Genomic DNA, 7,635 nt, shown 5'->3' with positions numbered 1-7,635 from the left:
CACCGACAAAATTCCCCCCTGAGTTTGATTCTTAGCGTCAGAATAAGTGTTATATTTACAAATCTGGATATTAGAAGAATACTCAGCCTTATTGGATCCGATTCTCCTGTTGTGAGAGTAAGTGCCCATGTCAGCAGGAAAATGGAAATGTTTCTCACTGGCGCTGGCAACGTCTATCAGGTGGGATTTGCCCACTTGGAAGATGCTAATAAGCTCATTTCAAACAACCCCTCATTTCGAACAGCCCCTCTGTTCCAAGTTGGCACTTGGAGACAGACCCTTGCCCCCCCAAAAATTAAATAGTGGCTCCCACCGCCACTGATCAGGAGAGCACCGCCAACCCGCCAACCCCTCACCAAAGAGGGGCATCCTCCCCCCCAGCCACAAATAACATGGTTATCCCTCACACCATGCATGAGGGTGACCCAACCCGACCCCCCCTCCCAGATCCCCCACTGAGGCCCCCTTCCTACTCGGACCCCCTACTCAGCACCCCTTTAGGCCACGTGCCTTGGCAGTGCCAATGGTGCATTGTCCCCTGGCACCCTGGCACTGACACTGGTGCTTTGGGCCCTGAGGGGGCTCAGGGAGGTTTGCCCAGTGGCCATTTACCCCTCTGCTCTTGAGGAAGGGTGCCTTAAGGGTTCTGGGGGTTGGGTGGGTTCGGGCTGGGGCCAAGGATTGACCTCACCGCTCCCTTAGCGTGGTGATTTCCAGCAGCCCTATGATCAACATCTGCATTCCTGCCTGTCAGTGGTGAAAATTCTGAAGTGATCCAGTTACTTTAACCTCCATGTCTCCTGGTTTCCTGGCAGGCTTTTAAATCATTGCAGCACTCCATTCTGCAGCAGAGATTTCCCTTCTCCCTGTCAGAAGGTGCAGGTGTAAACAGACCCCTTTGACAGGGAGGACGAGCGTGTTTTTGGGTGGGAGCAATTAAGGGGGAGGGGGGGTATGCCAAGGGGTTATGCAGGGACGTCATGCAGGGGTGTATTGTGAAGGGGATCATGATGGGGGAGTCATGTTCGGGGTCAGTCAGGGGACCCATCAATGTGGGCAACCCATGACGGGGTGGGGGGGAGAGCATGTCACAATGGGAGGGGTCCAATGTCCATGGGGCGGGGTGGGAGAGCCTCTCCCGGTACATCGTGGTACACTGGCGGTTGAGCACTCTGAAGCCAGTTTCGCTGGCATGTATAGGCTACGCCCTGTAACAACACCAAGCTCCCAACAATGCAAAGCGCACCTTTGAGACCGCCGCAGAGAATTCCTGTTTTCTCATCATTATGACACTTAGAATTGTTCTGGGAAAATTCCGCCCAAGATGTTAATTCCACCTTGGAGGGTGGGGAGGGGGAGGTGGCTCCAGTCTGCACAGCTGTGCACTCAGCCTCAATGTATGCACACAGCTTTGATTTGAAGTTGCTGAGGCTTCCTGGCAGGTTGAATTATTTGCAACCCTCTCCATTCCATTGGAACCCTTTGAACTCTAACAAATTCAATGTGCAGTGCTTTGAGAAAGATTACATTGACAGCTCAATGGATTTCTGTCATCCTCCAGCCACCTGTGTTTCTTTTCATTTACCTTCATGCTTGAATGGATCTCAAGTGCCCCATTGATCCTGACCACAATGTTGACAGAGTCTAAGCCTGATTGACAGCCTGTGACCTTTTTCAAAATGCTTGTAAAAAGGAAGTAAAGCCAGGCCAGAGTGTCAGTGCCAGGGTGCTGGGGGCAGTGCACTGTTGGCACTGCCAAAGCATGTGGCCTGAACAGAGGGTGAGTTGGGGGGAGAGGTCTGAGGAGTGAAGGGGAGACTGAGTGGGTGGTCTGAGGGAGAAGTGGGGCTGAAGGTGGTCTGAGGGGGGGGGAGTGAGGCTGAGTGGGTGGTCTGAGGGGGAAGGGGGCTGAGGGACATTGGTTGGGCCACTTTCATGCCTGCGTGTGTGTGTGGGTTGGGTGACCTGTGATTTGAGAGGTGGAGAGGGAGGATCCCCCTCTTTTTTGAGGGGTTGGTTGTGCACCCCTGGACTCTCGGGGTCTAGCACGGCATGTCCCATCTTGTGGATAGCACATGTAAAGCCCGCCCGGTGCCATTTCCGCTGGTAGGCCGGGTGGATGGTGGGAGGCTGATGAATGACCTGTCAAACCCACTAATGACATTCAAATTTGCATTATTATCAGGTTTTCACCCACTTTGGCTTGGAACTCGATTGGGGCCAGTGGGGCGGGGTGGCTCGGGTTAATCCCAAGAGCCCTAGTGCCCCTAGGGAATCCCGATTTTCGGCTGGCGTTCCATTCACCGGGGCATCGCGACTCCACACCCCGGCTGTCTAATGGGGTCGGGGAATTGCCCCCAATCTGAAGGTACTTGATGTACTCATTTCTGCTAATTCGACCTGGGGATACATTTTCGATGAAAAAATTCATCCTATCCTGAAATGGCCATGTTCATTGTCTAGATAAGACATAAATATCACTCTGCACCTGTGTTTTGTGTTTACTGCAGGAAATATATTACTCATGAAAGCAGAGTGTTAATAAGGTGAAATAATAAGACATTCCATAAATCTTCAAGTTAAATTTATTTCTTTGCCTTTCCAATAAAATCAGCAATGAAAAGAGACAGCTATTCTTTATTTTCTGTTCCATGTTTTATTTGAATTGCTTTTCTTATACAGATGGTAGGAAGAGAAATATGCACCTTACATTCCACAAAACATCTGTGGCACTCAATAAAAGGAAACGAATTTCATATACCAAGTGTAATGTCCTTGACCTTTTATTCAATTTGCTATTGAGGAGCAGCCATTAGAAATCTGGATGCATGGGGATGGAAGGATAATGATTGAAAGCTAACAGAAATTTTAATATGTAAGTAGATTGAGAAGACTTATTACTGGCGAATATTCTAACCATTAAGTAAAATGTTTTAGCAATTGCTTTTGTGGTTTTAAGTTTCAGTTTAGCTCAGTTGCTTGCAATCTTGCAGCTAAATCAGAGGTCATGGGTTCAAACTCCTCCGTGTACTTGAACATGTAATTTGGACTTCGATTAAGTGAGTCTTGCATTGTTGGAAATGCTTCTACTGGATGAGATGTCACATTAATTTTCTCTATACATAGGAGGATATATGAGACTTTTTAAAAGATAGTTTTCTTCTTCGGGTATGGGGAACGCTGGTAAGGTTGCATTTATTGTTCATCCTTTTTTCCCTGAGTAGGGGGTGGCATACTATTTCCTAGAATCGTTGCTGTCTTTGTGGCAATCGTACCTTTGGAGTGGTGTTAGGTAGGGAATGCCAGGACTTTAACCCGGCAAAGATGAAGGAATAGCAGTTTTAAAGTTGAGGTTTATTTATTAGTCACCAGTAGGCTTACATTAACACTGCAATGAAGTTACCGTGAAAATCCCTGAGTTGCCACACTCTGGCGCCTGTTCGGGTACCCTGAGGGAGAATTTAGCATGGCCAATGCACCCTAACCAGCAACTCTTTCGGACTATGGGAGGAAACCGGAGCACCCGGAGGAAACCCACACAGACATGGGGAGAACGTGCAGACTCAGTACAGATAGTGACCCAAGCCAGGAAGTGAACCTGGGTCCCTGGCGCTGTGAGGCAGCAGTGCTAACCACTGTGCCACCGTGCCGCCCCATGGGTCTCTGTAAGGGTAGTGTTATGTGGGCAGAAACTTGATGGGGACAGTGTTCCCATACCATTTCTTAATGCTGGAAGTCACAAGCTTTCTTGGGCGGCACTGCCTGTGTGGAGTTTGCACATTCCCCCGTGTCTGCGTGGGTTTCCTCTGGGTGCTCTGGTTTCCTCCCACTCTCCAAAGATGTGCGGGTTAGATGGATTGACCATGGTAAATTTCCCCTTAGTGTCATGAGGATTAGCAGGGTCAATACGTGGGGTTGCAGGGTTAGGGCCTGAGTGGAATTGTTGTTGGTGCATGTATAATGGGCCGAATGGCCTCCTTCTGCACTGTAGGGATTCGATGATTCTCAATATAGTTTTAGCAAGTTACCACTGTGTTTCTGTAAACAGTGCATGTTGCAGCCACTGCATGTTGCGGATGGGGAGGTTAGATATCACCTTCAATGGTAGGAGACTCTAATCAAACAGAATTCTTAGCCCCACATGCTGCAGAACCTAAATACCTCTGGAGCTGCACACATCGAGGCAAGTGGTATCCCACTCCTGACTTGAGAATTAGATGGAGAGGCCTTAGAGGGTCAGGTTCGGCACTGTTCTCAGTGTACTCTGATTCTGCATTGTTCTCGTAGCTGGTCCAGTAAAGCTTCTGATCAATTATAAGCTCAGATTGCAGATGGTGAGTTTTTTTATATTCATTCTTGGGATGTGGACATCACAGGCAAGGCTGCCGACTACGGAGTAATCTGAATTTCCTGAGATGGTGGTGTTGGGAAATCTTCACCCACTGCAAGATCCTGCTGCCCTTACTTCCAAAGTAGCTTACTCGGCCAGACTCCCCCACATTGTGAGACTAGAGTTGCATCGGCATCAGACTGAGAGAAAGTGGCAGATTCCCTTCCAGTTTGTGAAGAATATTGGTGAACCAGTTAGGCTCAGAATCCAGAGGCCCAGGCTAACACTCTAAGGATGCTGCTTCATATCCCACCATGGCAGCTGATAGAAGAATTTACATTCAATTAATAAATCTGGAATTGAAAGCTAGTTCCAGCAATGGCAACTATGAGACTATCATTGATTGTTGTAAAAACCCATCTGGTTCGCTAATGTCCTTTAGGGAAGAAAATCTACCATCCTTACCCAGTCTGGCCTACATGTGACTCCAGAGCCACATCAATGTGGTTGATTCATAAGTGCCCTCTGGAATGGCTCAGGAAGCCATTCAGTGCAAGGCCAATTAGGAATGGGCAACAAATGTTGGCCTTGCCATCGACACCCACATTCCATGAAGGAATATAGAAAAATCATTTGTTTTTCGAAGACAATCTGATAATTTCATGGGATTTACTGATTTGGTAAAAACTGAATTCAGATTCTCAAACTTTGAAGATGAGATTTGAACTCATGTATTTTGGTTCAGATTTCTGAATTACTAGTCCAGTACTGTAATCCCAACATTACTGCACCCATAGAGGTACTATTAAAGGTTAGGGTAGGGTGATTGGACCTTTTGTTGTTGGAGATTAAGGTAATTAAGAAGGCACATGGCTTGCTTGCCTTCATTGGTTGGGGCATTGAGTGCAAGAAATTATGTTGCAGCTATATAAAACCTTGGTTAGGCTGCATTTGGGGTATTGCGTGCAGTTCTGGTCACCACACTACCAGAAGGACATGGAAGCTTTAGAGAGAGAGCAAAGAAGGTTCATCAGGATGTTGCCTGATCTCGAGAGCGTTGGCTATGAGGAGAGATTGAATGAACTAGGATTGTTTTCACTGGAAATTCAGAGGCTGAGGGGAGACCTGATAGAGGTCTACAAAATTATGAGAGGCATAGAGGGGTGGATAGTCAGAGTCTTTTTCCCAGGGTGGACTTGCGGATAGCGAAGAGCATTGTCGGGCAATACAGCAGGATATAGATAGGCTGGAAAATTGGGCGGATAGGTGGCAGATGGAGTTTAATCCAGATAAATGCGAAGTGATGCATTTTGGAAGAAATAATGTAGGGAGGAGTTATACAATAAATGGCAGAGTCATCAGGAATATAGAAACACAGAGGGACCTAGGTGTGCAAGTCCACAAATCCTTGAAGGTGGCAACACAGGTTGAGAAGGTGGTGAAGAAGGCATATGGTATGCTTGCCTTTATAGGACGGGGGAAGAGTATAAAAGCTGGAGTCTGATGATGCAGCTGTATAGAACGCTGGTTAGGCCACATTTGGAGTACTGCGTCCAGTTCTGGTCGCCGCACTACCAGAAGGACGTGGAGGCATTGGAGAGAGTGCAGAGAAGGTTTACCAGGATGTTGCCTGGTATGGAGGGTCTTAGCTATGAGGAGAGATTGGGTTAACTGGGGTTGTTCTCCCTGGAAAGACGGAGAATGAGGGGAGATCTAATAGAGGTGTACAAGATTATGAAGGGGATAGATAGGGTGAACGGTGGGAAGCTTTTTCCCAGATCAGAAGTGACGTTCACGAGGGGTCACGGGCTCAAGGTGAGAGGGGCGAAGTATAACTCAGATATTAGAGGGATGTTTTTTACACAGAGGGTGGTGGGGGCCTGGAATACGCTGCCAAGTAGGGTGGTGGAGGCAGGCACGCTGACATCGTTTAAGACTTACCTGGATAGTCACATGAGCAGCCTGGGAATGGAGGGATACAAACGATTAGTCTAGTTGGACCAGGGAGCGGCACAGGCTTGGAGGGCCGAAGGGCCTGTTTCCTGTGCTGTACTGTTCTTTGTTCTTTGTTCTTTGGAGGTATCAATTACAAAGGAGTACAGGTTCAAGATGAGGGGGGGGAAAGTTTAAGGGAGATGTGCGGGGAAAGTTTTTTATGCAGAGTGGTGGGTGGCTGGAATGCACTTACAGAGGAGGCGGTAGAAGCAGGCACATCAGAACATGTAAGAGGCATCTGGATGGGTGCATGAATAGGGAGGGATGGAATAGAGGGATATGGACTGAGTAAGGACAGATTTTCTTTTAGCTGAGGGCATCATGATTGGCACGGGTTGGAGGTCTGAAGGCCTGTTCCTGTGCTGCACTTTTCTTTGTTCTTTGTTCTTTGAGATGATTATCACCTGGTATTTTTGCAGCAGGCAAATGTGACTGGCCGAACATGGATGATGTCTTGGTCCTGCAGTGGGCTGGCATGGGCTGCATCATATAGTGTTGCAAAGGAAGCTGAACATTGTTGAATCATCTATGAATGGTTCGACTCCTGTCAGAAGATTATTGTTAGTAGTAGAAGGTGGTGGACCAAGTGAATGACCCGAAGGAACTCAAACAATCAAGCCATGTGACTGTGATAATAACTATAACCATCTGTCTTTGGGCTCGGTTTGACTTGAGCACCAAAGGAGTTTCCTCCTGATCCCATTGACCTTAATTATACAAGGACTCCCTGACCCTTACTTGTGATGGAAACTGCCTTGGACTTGGATTTTCACTCCCAGGTTGAGTAGCAGGAGTCAGGCTCGCCACATGTGCCTCGGGAAAAAGTGCCCCGAATGAAGGGATCTTTGTTCTGGGGGGGGGGGGAGGTTTAATAGACCCATTTCAGTAATCTGGGACATTGTTGTGGTTATGTTCTCAAACATTAGATGCTCTAACCCTCATCCTTCATATCCCCTCACCCTCCCACCCATTTCCCATAACCATAGATATCAACTCATGCCAACCTTTGCCCCCCCTCCCCCACCTACCCCCAATAACCGTCATATTCTCCATGCCAATTCATGAACTCCGCACCAATCCTCATTGCCCCTTACAGGACCTATGCTAACTTAGTGCTAACTCATGAGCCATCCGATTGCCCTTTATAGCCTCATTCCAACTTAATGTTAACTCATGCCAACTTGATCCCCGCCCATCCCCAAGGCCTCTAATAACCCCTACTCAAGTTTGGTGCTAACTTGTGACCCTCACCCTCTACCCTTTGTCTTTACACCTTCCATGTCAACTCATCTAGTATTCACCATGGGCAG

The sequence above is a fragment of the Mustelus asterias genome, chromosome 4 (genome assembly GCF_964213995.1).
Source record: "Mustelus asterias chromosome 4, sMusAst1.hap1.1, whole genome shotgun sequence".
NCBI lineage: Eukaryota > Metazoa > Chordata > Chondrichthyes > Carcharhiniformes > Triakidae > Mustelus > Mustelus asterias.
The sequence above is the reverse complement of the archived record's forward strand: the minus strand, read 5'-3'. Positions refer to the sequence as shown.